This window comes from Sciurus carolinensis, unplaced genomic scaffold, assembly GCF_902686445.1.
Source record: "Sciurus carolinensis unplaced genomic scaffold, mSciCar1.2, whole genome shotgun sequence".
NCBI lineage: Eukaryota > Metazoa > Chordata > Mammalia > Rodentia > Sciuridae > Sciurus > Sciurus carolinensis.
In genome coordinates this window covers 43,022-64,088 of record NW_025920126.1, presented here as the reverse complement: position 1 = coordinate 64,088, position 21,067 = coordinate 43,022, and the positions used below count along the sequence as shown (strand labels likewise).

The 21,067-nt window shown below is 34.1% G+C and overlaps 1 pseudogene; it reads right to left on the bottom strand.

Annotated features, from left to right (window-relative positions):
* Positions 1–14,191: 14,191 nt before the first annotated feature.
* Positions 14,192–14,440, bottom strand: LOC124973920 (DPH3 homolog; annotated as a pseudogene).
* Between the last annotated feature and the right edge of the window lie 6,627 nt (positions 14,441–21,067).

The following is a 21,067-nucleotide window of genomic DNA, read 5'->3' as shown; positions in this document are numbered from 1 at the left end:
TGGGAATACAAATCATATCTCAATAATAACCCTGAATGTTAATGGCCTGAATTCATCAATCAAAAGACATAGACTGGCAGATTGGATTAAAAAGAAAGATCCAACAATATGTTGCCTGCAAGAGACTCACCTCATAGAAAGAGATACCCATAGACTAAAGGTGAAAGGATGGGGAAAAACATACCATGCACATGGGCTCAGCAAAAAAGCTGGAGTATCCATCCTCATTTCAGATAATGTGGACTTCAAGCCAATGTTAGTTAGAAGGGATAAAGAAGGACATTTCATACTGCTTAAGGGAAGCATAAATCAGCAAGTTATAACAATCATAAACATCTATGCCCCAAACAGTGGCTCATCCATGTATGTTAAACAAATCCTTCTCAATTTTAGAAACCAAATAGACCATAACACAATAATACTAGGTGATTTTAACACGCCTCTTTCACCACTGGACAGATCTTCCAAACAAAAATTGAACAAAGAAACCATAGATCTCAATAACACAATCAATAATTTAGACTTAACAGACATTTATAGAATATACCATCCAACCAAGAGCGAATACACTTTCTTCTCAGCAGCACATGGATCCTTCTCTAAAATAGACCATATATTATGCCACAAAGCTAATGTCAGCAAATACAAGAAGATAGAGACACTACCTTGTATTCTATCAGATCATAATGGATTGAAGTTAGAAATAAATGAAAGAGTAAAAAACAGAAACTACTCCAACACCTGGAGATTAAACAATATGCTACTATATGATGAATGGATAACAGAAGATATTAGGAAGGAAATTAAAAAATTCTTAGAGGTAAACGAGAACAAAGAAACAACATATCAAAATCTCTGGGACACTATGAAAGCGGTACTTAGAGGAAGATTTATTTCATGGAGCACATTTAATAAAAGAAGTAAAACTCAAAAAATAAATGACCTAACACTACAGCTCAAAGCCCTAGAAAAAGAAGAACAGACCAACACCAAAAGTAGTAGAAGACAGGAAATAGTTAAACTGAGAGCTGAAATCAACGAAATTGAAACGAAAGAAACAATACAAAAAATTGACAAAATAAATAGTTGGTTCTTCGAAAAAATAAACAAAATTGATAAACCTTTAGCCACACTAACAAAGAGAAGACGAGAGAAAACCCAAATCACTAAAATTCGGAATGAACAAGGAAATATCACAACAGACACGACCGAAATACAAAACATAATTAGAAGCTATTTTGAAAACCTATACTCCAACAAAATAGAAAATTTCGAAGACATCAACAGGTTTCTAGAGACATATGAATTGCCTAAACTGAACGAGGAGGACATACACAATTTAAATAGACCCATTTCAAGTAATGAAATAGAAGAAGTCATCAAAAGCCTACCAACAAAGAAAAGTCCAGGACCAGATGGGTTCTCAGCCGAGTTCTACAAAACTTTTAAAGAAGAACTCATTCCAATACTTCTCAAAGTATTCCAGAAAATAGAAGAGGAGGGAACTCTCCCAAACTCATTCTATGAAGCCAATATTACCCTGATTCCTAAACCAGAGAGAGACACATCGAGGAAAGAAAATTTCAGACCAATATCCTTAATGAACATTGACGCAAAAATTCTAAACAAAATTTTAGCAAATCGCATACAAAAACATATTAAAAAGATAGTGCACCATGATCAAGTGGGTTGCATCCCAGGGATGCAAGGTTGGTTCAACATCAGAAAATCAATAAATGTCATTCACCATATCAATAGACTTAAAGTCAAGAATCACATGATTATTTCAATAGATGCAGAAAAGCATTTGATAAAATACAGCACCCCTTCATGCTCAAAACACTAGAAAAAATAGGGATAGTGGGAACATTCCTTAACATTGTAAAGGCCATCTACACTAAACCCATTGCTAATATCATTCTAAATGGTGAAAAACTGAAAGCATTCCCTCTAAAAACTGGAACAAGGCAGGGATGCCCTCTTTCACCACTTCTATTCAATATCGTCCTTGAAACTCTAGCCAGAGCAATTAGACAGGCCAAAGAAATTAAAGGGATACGAATAGGAAAAGAAGAACTCAAACTATCCCTATTTGCTGATGATATGATGGTATACTTAGAGGAACCAGGAAATTCCACCAGAAAACTTTTAGATCTCATAAGTGAATTCAGTAAAGTAGCGGGATATAAGATCAATGCACATAAATTGAAGGCATTTTTATATATAAGCGATGAATCTTCAGAAAGAGAAATTAGGAAAACTACCCCATTCACAATAGCTTCGAAAAAAATAAAGTATTTGGGAATCAATCTCACAAAAGGGTGAAAGACCTCTACAATGAGAACTACAGAACACTAAAGAAAGAAATTCAAGAAAACCTTAGAAGATGGAAAGAGCTCCCATGTTCTTGGATAGGAAGAATTAATATTGTCAAAATGGCCATACTACCAAAAGTGCTATACAGATTCAATGCAATTCCAATTAAAATCCCAATGATGTACCTTACAGAAATAGAGCAAGCAATTATGAAATTCATCTGGAAGAATAAAAAACCCAGAATAGCTAAAGCAATCCTTGGCAGAAAGAGTGAAGCAGGGGGTATCGCAATACCAGATCTTCAACTCTACTACAAAGCAATAGTAACAAAAACGGCATGGTATTGGTACCAAAATAGAAAGGTGGATCAATGGTACAGAATCGAGGACACGGACACAAACCCAAATAAATACAATTTTCTCATACTAGACAAAGGTTCCAACAATATGCAATGGAGAAAAGATAGCCTCTTCAACAAATGGTGCTGGGAGAATTGGAAATCCATATGCAACAGAATGAAACTAAACCCATATCTCTCACCATGCACGAAACTAAACTCAAAATGGATTAAGGATCTCGGAATCAGACCAGAGACCTTGCATCTTATAGAAGAAAAAGTAGGTCCAGAGCTTCAACATGTCGGCTTAGGACCAGACTTCCTCAACAGGACTCCCATAGCACAAGAAATAAAAGCAAGAATTAATAACTGGGATAGATTCAAACTAAAAAGCTTTCTCTCAGCAAAGGAAACTATCAGCAATGCAAAGAAAGAGCCTACAGAGTGGGAGAAAATCTTTGCCAATCATACTTCAGATAGAGTGCTAATCTCCAGAATCTATAAAGAACTCAAAAAACTCTACACCAAGAATGTAAATAATCCAATCGACAAATGGGCTAAGGAAATGAATAGACACTTCACAGAAGAAGATATACAAGCAATCAACAAACATATGGAAAAATGTTCAACATCTCTAGTAATAAGAGAAATGCAAATCAAAACCACCCTAAGATTCCATCTCACCCCAATTAGAATGGCAATTATCAAGAATACAACCAACAACAGGTGTTGGCGAGGATGTGGGGAGAAAGGTACACTCTTACATTGCTGGTGGGGCTGCAAATTAGTGCAGCCACTCTGGAAAGCAGTGTGGAGATTCCTTAGAAAACTTGGAATGGAACCACCATTTGACCCAGCTATCCCACTCCTTGGCCTATACCCAAAGGACTTAAAATCAGCATATTACAGAGATACAGCCACATCAATGTTCATAGCTGCTCAGTTCACAATAGCCAGATTGTGGAACCAACCTAGATGTCCTTCAATTGATGAATGGATAAAGAAAATGTGGTATATATATACAATGGAATATTACTCAGCCATAAAGAACGATAAAATTATGGCATTTGCAGGCAAATGGATGAAACTGGAGAATATCATGCTAAGTGAGATAAGCCAATCTCAAAAAACAAAGGAAGAATGATATCGCTAATAAGTGGATGATGACACATAATGGGGGGTGGGAAGGGTTAGTGTTGGGGTTGGAGTTGGGTTTAGGGAGGGGGGCAGGAATGGAGGAAGGAAGGACTGTATAGATGGAGGGGAAGGGTGGGAGGTGAGGGGGGGAAGGGGAAAAAATGGCAGAATGAATCAAACAACATTACCCTATGTAGATTTATGATTACACAAATGGTATGCCTTTACGCCATGTACAGACAGAGAAACAACATGTATCCCATTTGTTTACAATTTTATAATAAAAAAAAAAAAACAGCTAATAAGTGAAATATTTACATTGGAGAGGTATAATGTATTAAGTGGAAAATACTTCATCTTCTACAGTGGCAAAAATGTAGTCTATATGAAATGGAATATGATTTATTATAGACCAGAAGAATGTAAATAAAAACATTGGGTGAAGAAGGACATGGATCTAGAGTAGAATGAATAAAGATAGAAACTATATGATTACAGTGCATTATTATACTATATAAACAGAAGTTTCATGTCTTCCCTAATATTAATAATAAGATATATCTCTTTTCTATTATTGCCAATATGGAAGGCAATACACTTATATATTTCAGTGTACATTATTTTAAACTTTATGATTAATACATTTAAAATACATTTTCTTGCGTCACACAGTGATGCACGCCTGTAATGCCAGCAACCCAGGAGCCTGAGGCAGGAGGACCCAAGTTCAAGGCCAGCCCCAGCAACTTAATGAATCCCTGTCTCAAAATACAAAATAAAAAAAGGCTAGGAATGTAGCATAGTAGTGGAATGTCCTTGGGTTCAAGTCCAAGTTCTACAAGAATATATATATATATATTTTTTCTACACATCTTTAAAGATGGACATAGCTTTTGGAATATTGAATTTTGAATACATGTGTTCATTTTTCTTCTACAGAGATAGGGACAGTAATCTGCCCAATAATAGCAAAATGGGGCTGGACAATATAGGAAGTGTTTTCCATAACAGCAAGAAAAAATGGAATAAAGAACATAGACTTCCTGGTTACCTAATTTTAGGTTTGATTCTAATGATTATGATACTGATGTTCAGTCTATTTGATTGATATTTACATTGAGATCTATAAAGTGAAAATTACAGCAGATATAAGAAAGAAATACAAAATGGCCAAGTCTCAGAGGAAAAATGTGCTTTGAGGAATTCCAATGTTGCATTCACCATTTTGAAAGCAAATTTCATACAAAACAGTTAATTTGACTGTCTTCAGTTATTTACAGATTCTGGCCATAGGTTTTATTACCCTGGTTGCTTTCAGAGTTCTAAAATTTCTTTGAGTTTATAATTCACATTTTTTTGTTTCCCTTGTTCTCACAAACTAATGAGAATAATTTATTTATATCATATAAGATGACTATTTTTGCAAACCATGCTCAACTCTGTCAACAATTTCTTTGTCAATTTATAAACTTTTGGCAATTTTGTTTGTGTGTTCTCAGTTGCCACTATTAGATTATATATTTTAACTGTGAAGATTAAAAGTTTGATTTAGAACTCCAATCAATGAATAATAAACAGAATAAAAAATCTTATATTGGTTGCTAAGCAAGAAGGTATTTCTATATATGGTACCTTCCTAATTTGTGAAAATTGCATTTAGCACTCAATTTTTTCTCAGCACTCAATTTTTAAAACAAAGAAAACTAAATTTAGTATCAAATTCGGTTTACTTTACAAACAGATATCACTAATTATTATAGGTATGTTATTGTTATACACCAATTATTTTGCAGACTTGGCAAATATTCATTTAATGAATAATTAATACAATCACGGGTAGTTCCATGAGATAGCCACAAATCACCAGGTTTGGGTTTTATAATCTTTGATCTCAGTCTGTTTCATCTTCATTTACTATTTCCACATTGTTCTCCTTCAATGAAATAATATAACATTCTGACTTGGAATGGCTATATTTTACACCAGAAGAAACTATGGAATCACCTGCTGGAAAGTGGAGAAAAATTAAGGAACAGTCAAGACTATCAGAATTATTTAGACTAAACATGTAACTGAAAGAAAATAAAGGAGTAAATGTTTTTAATTATTTTTGATTATCCCAAAATTTACTGTCATCTCATTTTTTTCCTCAAGTATTGTGTAACTCTAGAATTCAGAAAATAATGAATGGGTGAATAATTTCTTAGAAATTATAAATTCAAATAAAGGCAATATCAACCAAGTACATCAATAGAAAATTTCCCCCTCCATTAAAAAGTGTATTTTTCAAACTTCCACCTATACTTCTTCTCTAGAATGTTACTACAGATAAAATATTTAGTAAGCAATTTGAGTTCAAATAGACTTATCATGATTTTCATAAATGAAATTCCAAAAAGTTTTCAAAGGAGTTATTTAAATAATCAGGTAGTAACAATCCAGAAGAGAAAAATAAAAACAATTAGGTGGATATGTGGTTTTCAACATCAGTGTTTTGTTTTGGTTTTGTTTTCGTTTTGGTTTTGGTTTGTAAAAGCTGAAATACATGATTCTTCAGGAATCACTAATTGCTGTGCTTATATTCCCTGGCAACCAACAGAGGCTGCATGTTAGGAAACCATCATCTACCACACTGTGCATACTCATCAATTCTTTCTTTGAAAACATAATATGATGTGGATAATAATCTACTGTAGTGAGGAGATCCAGACAGCATAAATGTGATTATAACTTCTCCCCTTTTTAAGGATATAAAAGAAGCAAAGCATACACTTTTGATTTCTCACACATTACATTTCCATCTGTTTCTCCAGGGAATATAAATTATTTACAACCTAGAAGTTCAAATGGAAGCCTTGACATTCTATGCATAAAACTTCCAAAATTTATTTTGCAAATGTTGGAAATGGGAAGCTTCTACAAAGTATTACAACACTTTATTCCACATTTTTTTTGCATTGTGGGAGTCCTCTTCAATCCTAAAATAATCAACAGGGCAGAATTCCCTTCAAATTACGTGAGAGAGGAAGAAATTAGAGAAAAATCAACAAATAAGGAAGTATAACTTCCTGAACCTCCCTTAAAGAGTATGAAGAGGACAAGATAATGGGTTGACATTTTTTATTCCCTCTTATTTATTGGATTGTTTGAAAAGAAAAAGAATGGTAAATATTATAAGGCATTATTTTCAAAAGTCCTTATGGGTCTGAAATTTCTAATGTGAGAGGAACAGATCTATAGCAATTTAAGAGACCAAACAGCAAGAAAGAATATTTTAAAGAAAAAAAACAAAGCAAAGAAATAATCATCTTAGTGACCAAGCTACAATATTCATCAACCTATATACTCTATCACGTTTTTATCCCTTGAGAAGAAACAATGTGGGTAAAAATGAAAAAGAAATAAGAAAGAAAAAAGATCCTCTAGAATTATACACAAACCATTACAATATCAGACAAAATAAATCCATCCTGTGTCTCAGAATTATTTCAAACATAAAATAAATGGCAAAATGTATCTACATCACTGAATAAACAATTAATGTAAATAATGTAACAGAAAACAGAGAAGAATTTCAAACTTATTTCCAAACCCTACAAATTAATAAGGCCAGGTTACATAATACCTGGGCCACTAATTTGGATGTCTCATAATTTTGTCCACTATAATGTCCAAACTTTGAAAAATAAGTAAAGACCACTGAAAAAAATATAAATTAAACCAGGCAAAATATTTTTTGTCAGCACATATTCTACTGAGACAATATTATTGGTAAGGTAGTTTATTTCATTTTAACTATGTTCATAAAAAATCAATTTTATCATCATCTTTATAAAGAATCTAACTGTAGATTCAGTTAACTTAAGTGTAATGTAATGAACCACCTTGAGTAGTAATGAGTTTGCACTGATATTCACAAATTCTTCTGTAATTAATTACCCTTGTGACAAATGTCTTACAATATTCATAGTTATAGGAGTGGAAACCAAATTATATACAGGTTACCCATTATTTTGGAACACCTATGAAGTAAGACACCTGATCATGGTTCATGATATAATTTTCAACAAAGAATTAGAGTGAAACTAACAGGTCCTTATGATACCAAAACTATGACTGTAGATTCAGTTAACTGATTGAACTAACCTAATAAGGAGATAGCTCTGTTAAACATGTGTATATTTCTCAACCAAATTATAAGGAGCTAACATAACATAGGACAAAAATAGATTAAATTAAGTATAAGTACTAGAGTAAAATCCCTATTGTCAGAAGCAATGCTCATTTATCATCACTAAGGTTATAGAAAGTACAAAATTTGGTCTTTGTCAAAGTATCTTGAGAAGAAGCACCTTGAAGTGACCACTTTCATTCTGCAAATATGATTCATTATGGACAAATATTTTTAGAATTTTATTCAGTGTCAAAAACAAAAAAACAAAAAGCAAAAAATTTGGCTTCCAACTTACCTATAATACTGATATGTACATATAAAAATATACACAGGGATGAGAGATTATTGAAAATTGACATAATTTTTAATAAACTGCTTTTTAAAACCTTAAATTTCAAATAAAAACTCAGAAAAAACTTTCAACAACTAATTTGACAGAGTTAATAAGATTACATTATTCAAAAATTGTTCAATTATTAAATAAACTGTCAGGAAGTGGAAATGTGCACTTGAACATACCACCCTTAGTTTTTGATGGAGATATGTGGCTATTATTATCATGGCAAAAATACTGGGGGAAATAATATTTACAATTATCAGATTACCAACTTACTAGTTAATGACTGGCATCGTTTAGCCTTTATTTCAGAATCACCATGCAATGAAAAATAGATATCTTTCTAGAAAGGAGACAATTTATTATTGTACTCATAAAAACTGCTAACACAATTGTTAATATTATTTAAAAATTATTAAAACAAATATATGCTTCACTAGCATTTTTATTCCTCATTTTTTAATTATCAAGAAAATGTAAAGCAAATATATTTTATTTTAATATAAAACAGAATTGTATAATAATGATATGCAAAAACAAGTTTATAATATTTTTCTTTCTTATTCTTTCATAACTGCACTTGGTTTCTTCCCATAGTTTTATAGTTTAGGGTCTTGCATTCAAGTGTTTAAATAAATTTGAAATGAATTTAGATATGTAAAACAAACTAATTTTATTTTTCTACATGGAGATATATTGTTTTGACCCCAAGATTTTTAAAGAGACTGTCCATCCCCAGTTGGGTGTTTTGAGTATCATGGTCCAAAATCTCTTGAACACAAATGAATGAAATTATATCTGGATTCTCAGTTCTGTTCCATTGATCTGTGCCCATTTTTATGCCAGCACCATGCTGTTTTGATTACTATACCTCTGTAATAGGTTTTGAAATCAGGTCATTTGAAGATTCTTCTCTGTTCTTTTTGTGTGCTTGTGTGGTTCTATATAAAATTTTTATATTTCTATAAACAAAATATATCAGAGTTTGGTAGAAAATGAATAAGTCTGTATATAATGTTGGATAGTATGAAACTTATTTTTCATTATTGGTGCATTATAATTTTACATAATAGAAGAAATCATTATGTCATATCTATATATGCACATAATATAATTTGTTCAATCTCATTCCCCTGTACCAACCTATACCCTCTCTTCCACCTTCTTCTTACCTGATTGCTCTATTCTACTAGTCCCCCTTTTATTTTTGCCATTTTTATTTTAATTGGAGCATTAAAATTATGTAAAAACTGTATTCTTTGTGATATACTTGCATGACATATCATAATTTGATAGTTATCATTTTCCAGTACTTCCTTATCCCTTCCCCTCTTTACTCAATCTCAAATGAATTCCTCTACCCAATCCGTATCCTTTCTATTTTCATGCAGTCCTTTTTCCCTTTCATTTCTCTCTCTACCTCCCAAATATGAGAGAAAACATTCAACTCTCAACTTACAGGCTGATTGCACTTAGCATGATGTTCTCCAGTTCCATTTACCAACAAATGACATAATTTCACTCTTCTTTATAGATGAGTAAAACTCCATTGTGTATATATACCACATTTTTGTTACCCATTCATCTGTTTATGGGCACATAGGCCAATTCCATAAGTTGGATACTCTGAATTGCACTGCTATAAACACTGGTATGCATGTATCAATATAGTATGCTGATTTCAGAGCTTTTGTATAATTTCCAAGGAGTGTGATGGCTCGATTGTATGGTGGTTCCATTCCTAGTCTTCTGAGAAATCTCCACAATGTTTTTCAAAGTTATTGTAATAATTTGCAGTATCATCAACAATGTATAAGTGTACCATGTTCTCATCAGTAATTATTGTTATCTGTTATGTTGATTGACATTCTAAGTAGATTGGAATGCAGTTTTGATCTGCATTTCCCTGATTGCTAAATATGTTGAACATTTTTCATACATTTGTTGGCCATTTGTATTTTTTCTTTTGACAAATGTCCATTTGGTTGATTTACCCATTTGTTGATTGGGTTATTTATTTTTTCTGGTGTTAAGTGTCTTATGAAATCTGTATACATTCTGGATATTAATTATCTGTCACAAACTAGCTATCAAAGATTTCCCCCCACTACTTAGGCTCTATATGCTCTTTCTTCATGCTTTTATTTTTTTTCTTTGCTCAATAAACCTTTTCTGTGTGTAGTGGGGATTGAACCCAGGTATGCTTAATCACTGAGCCACATCCTCAACTCTTTTTATCATTTTTTTTTAATTTTGAGGCAGAGTCTAAATTGCTTAGAGTCTCTCACTAAATTGCTGAGGCTGGCCTCAAATTTGTGATCCTCCTGCCTGCCTAAGCCTCCCAATTAACTGGGATTATAGGTGTGTGCCACCATGCCCTGCTGTGTAAAAGTTTTTTAATTAAATATCATCCCACATATAGAATCTTTGTTTTATTTCTCTTTTTTCCTTGTTCTTCCAGATAACAAGTCTTGTTATAAACAAGTAGAAATTAAGATAGTGTGACATTAACATAAGGATAGACAAAATTCAATACAATTAAAAAAAAAAAAATATATATATATATATATATATATATATATATATATATATATATATATATATAGTGTTCTTGTGATTTTTGGCAGAGGTTGAACTGCTGGGAAGTACCAAATCATTCTCTTTTCAATAAATATTTCTGTTTCACCCAATTAGATGTTGAGATTGCAAAAATTTCTAACTAACTTATAGTAAAATATCTGTCCATATTATGTAGAAAAATGTGAAAAGAAAAACAAATAGCTTATGAAATATTTATTTAAAAATCTTCATAACATTAGACTAAAAATATTTTCACAATCACACAAAACTCAACTCAAGTGAAAAGTTATAAACATTTGTTTACATTAAAATTGAGAAATCCATTAAAACACAGTATTAGACAGTGAACAGAAAGCAAAAAAGAGTGGGAAAAGGGATTAAGAACTACAAAATGAATAATATAAAGACAAATATGGCCAATTTTTTTTAAATCAAGGCTTGAAGAGGCATTTTACGAAGAAAAAAATCCAAGTAAACATATAAAAAAGACTTTTAAAGTTAGTAAGAACAACAATGTAAATTAAACCCCCAATGAAATAGCATGCCTACAATAATGACTAAAATTAAAAAGCCTATCAAGATCATTTGTTGAAGAGGTTGTAAAAAATCTTTGTTTTATTTCTTGAACTTTAAGAGTTTTCTTAAGGAAGTCAATGCCTGCACTAATTTGTTGGAGCATTGAGACTATCTTTTATTCCGGTGTTTGCAGAGTTTCTGGTTTAATTCCTAGGTCACTGATACACTTCAAGTTGATTTATGTGCAGAGTTAGAGATAGGGATCTTATTTAATTCTTCTATATATGGATATCCATTTTTCCAGTATCATTTCTTTAAAAGGCTCTCTTTTTGTCTGATGCTTTTGGCATCTTTCTGAAGGATAGATAACTGCATTTATGTGTATTTATATCTATGTCTTTTATTCAATTCGATTAGACAACATATTGTTTTATGTCAATCCCTTTCTTTTTTGTTGTTAATACAGTTCTGCTACCAGCATGATTCTTTTTTTTTGAACTGAAATTATCAGATTTTATTTAGCATGGCAATACAATTTATCCTGGTAATGCTTCTGAATGTATAAAATATACGCAGAATCCTTTAAACAGCCAACTTAAGTTTCAAACTCAGAAGTGTGGTAACATCAAGTCACTGATGAAAACTGGAGTTCCCATTTCCTGTAATTCATGATTCAGACAGTTTCAAGTTTATAAAGGTTTTAATTACCCATTCCATTCCAGTAAGCTCCCACACCTGAAATGAGAACTGACAGTTGAAAACCTTCTGACCCCATCTCCTATACCCATACAGGTGAGGGATCCACTGGCCTGGCTGGCCTCAGACTCCAGAGCTAAGCAGAGACTGGGTTAAATCAGTTCACAGAGGTGCTCCACAAATGTCTGTGGGGCTAAATAAGGCACAAGCATCACTCAGAACTCCAGTCACACCTGAAAAACCTTGGTTTTACTTTCTGCTTACTATAGGATTAATTCTTGGTATGTTCTTTCTCAAACTTAACACAGTTGCTTTAAAACAAAATCATTCTATTATTGCAGTATATCAACAATCACTGACTGCCAAAGCTGTTTATATTTCTTTTCTCCTGGGATGTTTGAACTTGGGCAACTTTTCTTCCTGTTCTATGCTCACAGTAGACCTACAACAAGGTTGTCTGTTCATGGGCAGGAGAGAAAGTTTATGTTAGCACCACCTATGATGAGCATGGGACAGTTCATTTCTCTTTGCAGGTCACTGCCACCAGAATCAACCTGTACCCTGCTCTGTTCATCTGAGCAGTCACTTTGCTTTTCAAAGAGTGTGGATTATTTCTGGGCTGATAGTGTTCCAAAGAGTCAATAAGATTTCTCACTGTATCACAAATACAGCATATAATGTACCAATTACATCTAGCATACAATTTTGATTTATTATGTCTCAACCTAATGCCTGCGTATAGCCATGCTGCTGCAAGATTTAAAAAAAAAGTCCATTGTTTTAATTTAACTTCCAAGGAGTGTATAGTTCATTTATCAATCACTGTAGAACACTGATACTCTAGTATGCTTTTCTAATTACAGGAGCCACCCAAAACAACTTGCCAGTTATCAGTGCATTTTCATACATGCAGCAAAGTTGTGTTTATCATGGAAATTTTCCAATTTTCTCATGATTCTAATTTCTTGCTACTCTCAGCACTCTAGCAAAGGAAGACCAATAGTCTCTTTTCATATATTTCTCTTCTCCATGGCAACACTTCTCTGTAGAAGTGAATGTTTTGTTTGGTGCATGCTATAGAGGCTTATTAGATGTGTCCATATGGATGTATTTACTCAGAACAGGCCTCCCATTTTCAAGTTCATTCTCCATTGTAGATGCTTTACTTTTTAGAAGTGACACAATACTGTGATAGGCTAAAAGCACTGGCACCAGTCACAGAGACTTGGCCTTAATCCCTCTATGAACTACAATTTCATTAGCTTTATCAGAAAATAAACAAAAATCCAGATACAAAAATATTTGCTCTGATCTGGTAAAATAATCAAAGCATTCATTACTAACTTGGCACGTTTAACTCCTCTTGTTAACAACTTTGCTTCCTTTTTTTTTTTTTAATCTTGTCATGATTTCTAAGGAACATAAGGAATCGCCACTTCTTTGACCATTTCACTTTAGACTTTTCTTCCTTATTCACTAACTTGTAGTGATGGAGAAACTGTAGCCCATATTTTCTCTTACTAGAACTCTGTGCATGAAGTGTGACATGCTAAACAGAACATGAACATTCTAATAATGGCAAGACTGGAGAGACTGGCTTGGTGAGGGAATCCGAAGTGCAGTACTGATGAAGCAACGGATTTTCTTTAAGTTAGAATAATAAAGCTGATTCAAATTTCAAAGAAAAGGCTAATTTTAACCATCTTAGAAACTAATTAAAAACATAATCTCATTTTAACTAAGAAATCCTAATGACTGAGGTAGATGATGCTGTTATCAGATACAGAATTAGGTTTAAGGTATAAAATGATAACTAAGGGAAAGAAAGCATTGATTTAAATGATCTTCCTTTAAATTCAGGTGGATAATTAAGAATGCTTCCAATTCAATGTTCTAAACATGAAATCTGGGTATGACTGTCTGGGGCTCACTTCTCTATTTGAAGATGAACTCAGCAGTTGGTGAAAAGATACACATGAAAACAGAATGGCCATCCATGAAACAGCTGTCCCCTTGAAAAAAATCAGTTTCTCTGCATTTGATATTTCCATATGGGCTCATTCTTAACTGTTCAGGATGTGGATTCCTGAAGGTTTCTTCAGCATTTTACTAATTCTTTGTTGGTTGAAGGGGCTGGGACTGTTTCTCCACACATAAATCGATCTTTGTCATAAATCACTTTTATAATGAGAGAACAGTTAGGACAGGTTGCCATGTCTTCCCCATTCTCCAAATCTTCCTTGGTGATGGAAAAGTTATCCCCACATGGGCAGGGGTAGAAATACGTTTCGGAGTCCTCGTCATATTGGAAGTCCTAGATCTCCACCTCATCGTGAAACACCGCCATGGTCGTCGGGCCGGCAAAACACTGCCGCCCGGCTGTCCTACAGCTCCTCTAGTTGGTCTAACTTTCTCCCCAGCATGATTCTTATTGCTCAAGATTGCTTTGGCTTTTCTGGGTCTTTTAGTCTTCCACATGAATTTCAGGACTCTTTTTCTAGTTATGTAAAAAATGACATTGTTCTTTTGATGGGAATTCCATTGCATTCGTGGATTGCTTTTAGTAATATAGTCATTTTTACAATATAAATTCTGCCTATTTAGAACATTGGAAGCCACATCAGCTTTTAAGTTCTTCCTCAATTTTTTTCTTAAGTGTTACATAATTTTCATTATAGAAGACTTTCACCACATTGATTAGATTTGTTCCAAGCTATTTTATTTCTTTTGAGGCTAATGTGAATGGAATTGTTTCCCTAATGCCTTTCTAACCAGAGTCATAATTGGTGCATAATAAAGTTGTTGACGTTTGTGTGTCGGTCTTGTATCCTGCTACTTTGATGAATTTATCAATTCTGGAAGCCTTCTGGTAGCATTTCTTGGGGTCTTTTATATATAGGATCACATTGTTAGCAAACAAATAATTTTAATTCTAATTTTCATATTCTTGGCTAGTTCTGCTGACTTTTCTTCCAAGTATATTGAATAGGAGGGAAACAGTGAACATCCTTGTCTCATTCTGATTTTAAATGAGATGCTTTCCATTATTCTCAATTCAGTATGATGTTGGCTTTATCATATATAGCTTTGATGATGCTAATGTAAGATCCTTCTAGCCCTAATCTCTTTACTTTTAAATAGGAAGGGGTGCTGGATTTTGTCAAAGGCTTTTTGTGCATGTGTTGAGATGATGATGCAATTGTGTTCTTAATTCCATTTATGTAATTAATTATATTTATCAATTGGTATCTGTGAGAAAAATTTGCCTCCCTGGTATGAAACCAACTTAATCATAGTTTACAATCTTCTTAATGCATTTTTGAATGTGGATATCTAATACTTTTTTTCAAGATTTTGCATTTATGTTCATCAGGGATATTGGTGTGTAGTTTCATTTCTTCATGTGCCCTTATCTGAATTTGTTATCAGGGTGATGGCTGGATTTATAGAATGAAATTTGGAATGTTTTCTCTTTCCCTATTTCATGGAATAGTTTGAGGAGGATTGGCATAATTTCTTCTTGTTAATTCAATGTTATTAATCATTATTGGTCTTTCCATATTTTCTATTCATTTATGATTATTTCTAATTCAATTTATGTGTCTAGGATTTATCTATTTCTTATAGGCTTTCCGATTTGCTGACAAATAATTGTTTGGCGTTGTCTGTTAATAAGTTATATTTCTATAGTATCAGTTTTAGTCTCCTATTTCCTTTGAGATTTTATTAACTTGACCCTTCTTTATTTTTCATTAGTCTAACTAAAGGCTTGTCTAAATTATCTTTTCAAAACACCAAGTTCTTTTCATTGCTTTTTCTATCATTTTTTCCATTTATATTTCATTTATGTCTTTGTTGATATTTATAATTAACTTCTTTCTAAAAACTTGAGCTTCATGCTTCACTTTCTAGTTCCCTGAGGTGTTGGATTAGATTATTTGAGATTTTTCTTCATTTTTAGATATAGGCATTTATTGCTGTAAACTTCCCTCTTCAAACAAATTTATCTTGGTATAGCCACTCTGGAAAGCAGTATGGAGATTCCTCAAGAAACTAGGAATGGAACCACCATTTGCCCTAGCTATTCCACTTTTTCATATATATTCGAAATATTTAAAACATGCATAGTACAGTGACAATGCCACATCAATGCCTATAGCAGTTCAATTCACTAGACTAGGCTATGAAGCTATGGAGTCAACCTGGGTTTCTATCAACAGATAAACATAGAAGGAAAATGTATATCCACAATGGAATATTACTCAGTCATTAAGAAGAATGACTTTGATATTTGTCAGTAAATTAATGGATCTGGAGACTATCATTCTAATTGAAATAAGCCAGTCCCCATAAGCCAAAGTTTGAATGTTTATGCTGATATATGGAAGCTAACCCACAACATGGGGGGAATGGAAGAATAAAAATTCAGTAGGTGAGAAAAAGGAGAATGAAGGGAAGGGAGGAGGGGATAGGACAAGTAAAGACAGTTGAATGAATCTAGTGTAATTTTCCTATGTACATATACCACAGTGAAACTCACCATCTTTTGCATCCAAAAGAATGGGGTCCTAATTAGAATGAGATATAATCCATGGTTACATAATTATATCAAAATGAATTCTACTATCATGTGTAACTAAAAAGAACCAATAAACAAATTGAAATAGTACTTCCAAGTGAAAAAAAAAGAACTATTGCTTATTCAATAAGTTCTGTCATGTTCTTTTTCCATTTTAATTAGTCTCAAGATAATTTTTAATTTTTCTTTTCATTTTTTTCTTTGCTCCATTGTGTTTTTTAAATAGCATGTTAAGTTTTTGTGAATTATCCATAAATTTTCCTATTGTTGATTTCTGACTTCATATTTTTGTAGTAGGAAAATACATTTGAAATTATTTTAATTTCTTAAATTTGCTAATCATTGTTTTTTTGCCTAACATATGATCTGTTCTTGAGAAATTCTCATGTGCACTTTAGAAAAATGTATACTGTGCTGTTATTGAATAGAATGCTTCATATACACACACATGCATATCTCATTTGTTCTAACATGCAGTTAGAGTCCTGTGTTTGTTTGTTTGTTTTGTTTTGTTTTGTTTTTCTTTCCGTATGTCCTGTACTTTGTTGAAAGTAAGACATTGAAGTCTATTGATATTATTTTACTGCAGTCTCTCTATCTCCCTTAGTATCTTTAAATGGATGCTTTATATTTTAAGTGCTTTCATGTTGAGTGTATATATATATATATATATATATATATATATAAATTATTATGTCTTCTTAGTGAATTGAGTCCTTTATCATTGTATAAGATATTGTTAGTTTGTTTCATGATTTTAACTTAAATATATTATAAGTGATTTAAGTAACCTACTTGGGCACTCCTTTCATTTCCATTTCTGTGAAATATTATTTTCCTTTCCTTTATGTTCAGTTTATGTGTGTTCTTACACATGAAGTGATTCTTTAGGCAGCATATAGTTGGAGTTTTACTTTTTTATGTATTAAACCACTTTATGTCTTTTATTGGAGCATATACTTCATTTACATTCAAGATACTTTTGATAGATGTGGATATAATAGTTACCTTCTTGCTTTCTGGTTGTAGATCCTATGTCTACACATTAGGTGGATCAGCCACTTCTTTCAGACTTTATAGGTTGATTTCAATAAAGACCTTCTGGTCATGTGAAGGAGTTGTGAGGGCACAGGCTTGTCGGGGAACAAGTGATGGCCCCAGTTTGGCTGCAGGAGTGTTGTCTTCATGCCACTTTGTCAGTTCAGTTTGTTGTTGATTAATATTGAAGTGGTCACCAAGAGACAGTGCTATGAATGTCCACATCAAAAGAGAGAGCTATTGGGGCTGGGGTTGTGGTTCAATGGTAGAGTGCTTGCGTAGCATGTGTTTAGTTCTCAGCACATATAAATAAATAAAATAAAGGTCTATCAACAACTAAAAATATATATAAAAAAGAAGAACAGAGCCATTAAGTTTTTCAGTGGTTATGACTGCTTAGGTTATTCCAATTTCTTTTTCTTTCACTGGGAAAATTGTGACTGAGAATATCCCTTTTGCCACTGGGTTTGGCTTTTTGAAGTCCTAGTCATGGTAGTCATGGCACTTGTATCCAATGAGTGGCACCCATGTACCAGCCATAGAGTTTAGGTGTAATCATAGGCACATGTGAAAGTAGTATGGCTCTGTGGTCTAGAGAGGATTGATACCAGCACAAAGGACTCACTGTGACAAATATGATAATGGTATTGCCAAATGTACAATGTTGTATGAGACACAGGTGTTTAGAATCAGTGGGTTAACCAGGGATGGGAACATGAACATGTGCAGATCTATGGTGGCTCTAGGGTCGGGATAAAACCTACCTTCTATGGTAGATGAAATGTACCCAATGTACAGATGAATGTAGAGAGATACTGGCTCCAGAATCAGGATGCAAGGTAGCTCCCTGTGATCAATGTTCTAGTTTCTGAGGCATAGGCATTCACAGTGCACCATTAGAACTTAGAACTAGGATCCAGAGCATAGGCTAGCACTCATTGCTTGATGAGCTGGTGTCCATAGTCTGGGCACATGCAGAAACTTGGCTTTTAGAACTGGGATTTAAAATATCTCATTACTGAGATGATTCCAATGTCTGAGGTATGAGTACAGTGCAGGCACAGAAATTAGGTCTGGTGTATGAATACTTATGGAATTGCCATAAATCAGAGGTAGTGGGCATGGGTAAGTTTGATAAAGGTAGAGACTCCACACCCAAATTGGCACAACAGTAACTGTTTCCTGGAAGGTTTGTTTGTGTGCTAAATCCCTCTCTGGGATTCCCCTGATAGTTTTTGGTTAACTCAGTGGCAAGAAAAAAGTGTGTGTCCTATTCAGAACAGGCTCTCATAAACTTTGGTTGTTCACAATGCATGGCTAAAACTGATAACCTCCATCATCTTGTTTCACTGTTTTTGTTGTTGTTTTGTTTCATTTTTCATATCATGGTTCAAACCCAGGGGTGCTTATTTTGAGACAGGGTCTTACTAAGTTGTTTAGGGTCTAACTAAGTTGCTGAGGCTTGCCATGAACTTGAAATCCTTCTGACTCAGTCTTCTGAGTTGCTGGGATTACAGGCGTACACCACATCCAGTTGTGTTATTGCTTTGAAGACATTTTATGGCTCTTGTATATGCTGATGTCAGAGGTGATACTTTTTAAAAATATTTTTAGTTTTAGATGGACACAGGATGAAGGGAAAAAAATTAGTATGTGTTGGGTACATGTCCTGTGCCTGGCATTATGCAAGATACCCTGACTAGAGGACAGAGTCAGAAAGTGTAGAACATTTGATAAATCCAGAGCCCAGATCCAAAAGAGGCCTGAAGGATGTCAGGCTGCTTTCCTGCAGTTACCTGGGGCATAGAGAAAAACAAGTACATCAAGGTGACAGATTTGACCAAAATTAAATGTCATCTTTTATTTTAAAACCCAATTTACATATTTTTTCATTGTACAGATTTGGAGTTGGGCTTTATCCTTTCCCACCTGCAACAATATTTAAATTGGGCACTGAAAACCAAAGAGCAAGTATAGTCCTACTAACTGGCCATCTTTTTGTCAACCTGCAGAACACAATAGACAACTTTCCAGGCAATACCTCCTCCTCTCCCTTCAAAACAAATGCCTATCTTCCAGTATCTGTCTCAGAAGTATAAGCTGAGAGGTCAACGCTGCTTGTAACTTATAAGACCAACAATGCTATTAAATGAACAGTCAGTCACAAACTATCTGGAAATGGTGTAGCAGCAATGTAAGTAGGCCACCTAAAGGGCTGGCTAAAAAAAATGTATCAACCCTCTAAAGAAGTCCATTAGCCACAGGAGCATCATCAGCTGAAGGCCAGGTGGGCAGTGCAGTGGTCCTTAACATTGGTTGCACATCGTCATCATCTAGGGGCTTTACAACCATTGTTGCCTGTACCCCAGTTCCAGAGATTCTGACTTAATCAGCATGGAGTACAGGCTGGCACAGGAATTTGATAAAGCACCTGCATGTTTCCAGTGTAGCCTAGGTGAGAACCACAGGGTTGGTGTTTGGTCAGAGGTGCCCTAAGAGAGCTAGAAAAACATAAATAACATTCAGCAAGCCATTCTGGTTCTTGAGAACAGGCAACACCCAAAGGGACTTGTGTGTGTTGGCAGTGAAAGGTAAAGTGGCAAGGTAAGCAAAGCCTTGGGAGCCAAGTAGGCAGAAATTTGAATCCTAATTCCAGCACTTTGCCCACCCTGTGATCTAGTACAAGCCACTTAATCGTCCTCATCCATAAAATAGGCATAATAATAATGCTTAACCTGCCAGGACTGTGGTAAAAATTAGCTATACTAGAACATTGCCTGATACCATACTAGGTCCTGAGTAAATGATGCCTATGAATATGAATAAACAAATTGCCCCTGGGATTAACTTGTGTTTGACATAGAAGGAGATTCTATGGGCTGACAGTACCCTTTAGAGGGAATCCCTTCAGTAAGTGAGATTCCTTCTTCCTTGCAAGGAGCTATAGAAGCTAAAAGAAAGTAAAAGTGGTGTGGGAGGAGGTGAATCAGCTGCTCAAACATCCAGGACACCTTCAGTCTTTGTTCCCCACCTCCAGGCCACTTGTGAGTTCAGCTTTAGGAGGAGGTGTATATTTAAAGGGAGAGTCCAACAGTTCTACCTCCCAAAGTGGGTGGCAATCACACTGGATTGTGCCATCTTATGTAGTTCTGCCCAAGACAGGTCTGTCTGCCCAAGTATTCATTTCTACCTTCCTCTTCCTTTACCATGATGCACTGAGGGAATCCAGGCCCAGAAGGGGCAGCCAGCACCGCAACCTATTACCTATTCTTCATAAATTTGTGTGAACCTGGCTGAAAGAGACATACTTTGGGAATCTGAGATAAGTGTCCCAAGGTAGAGAGAATGAGAGAAGGA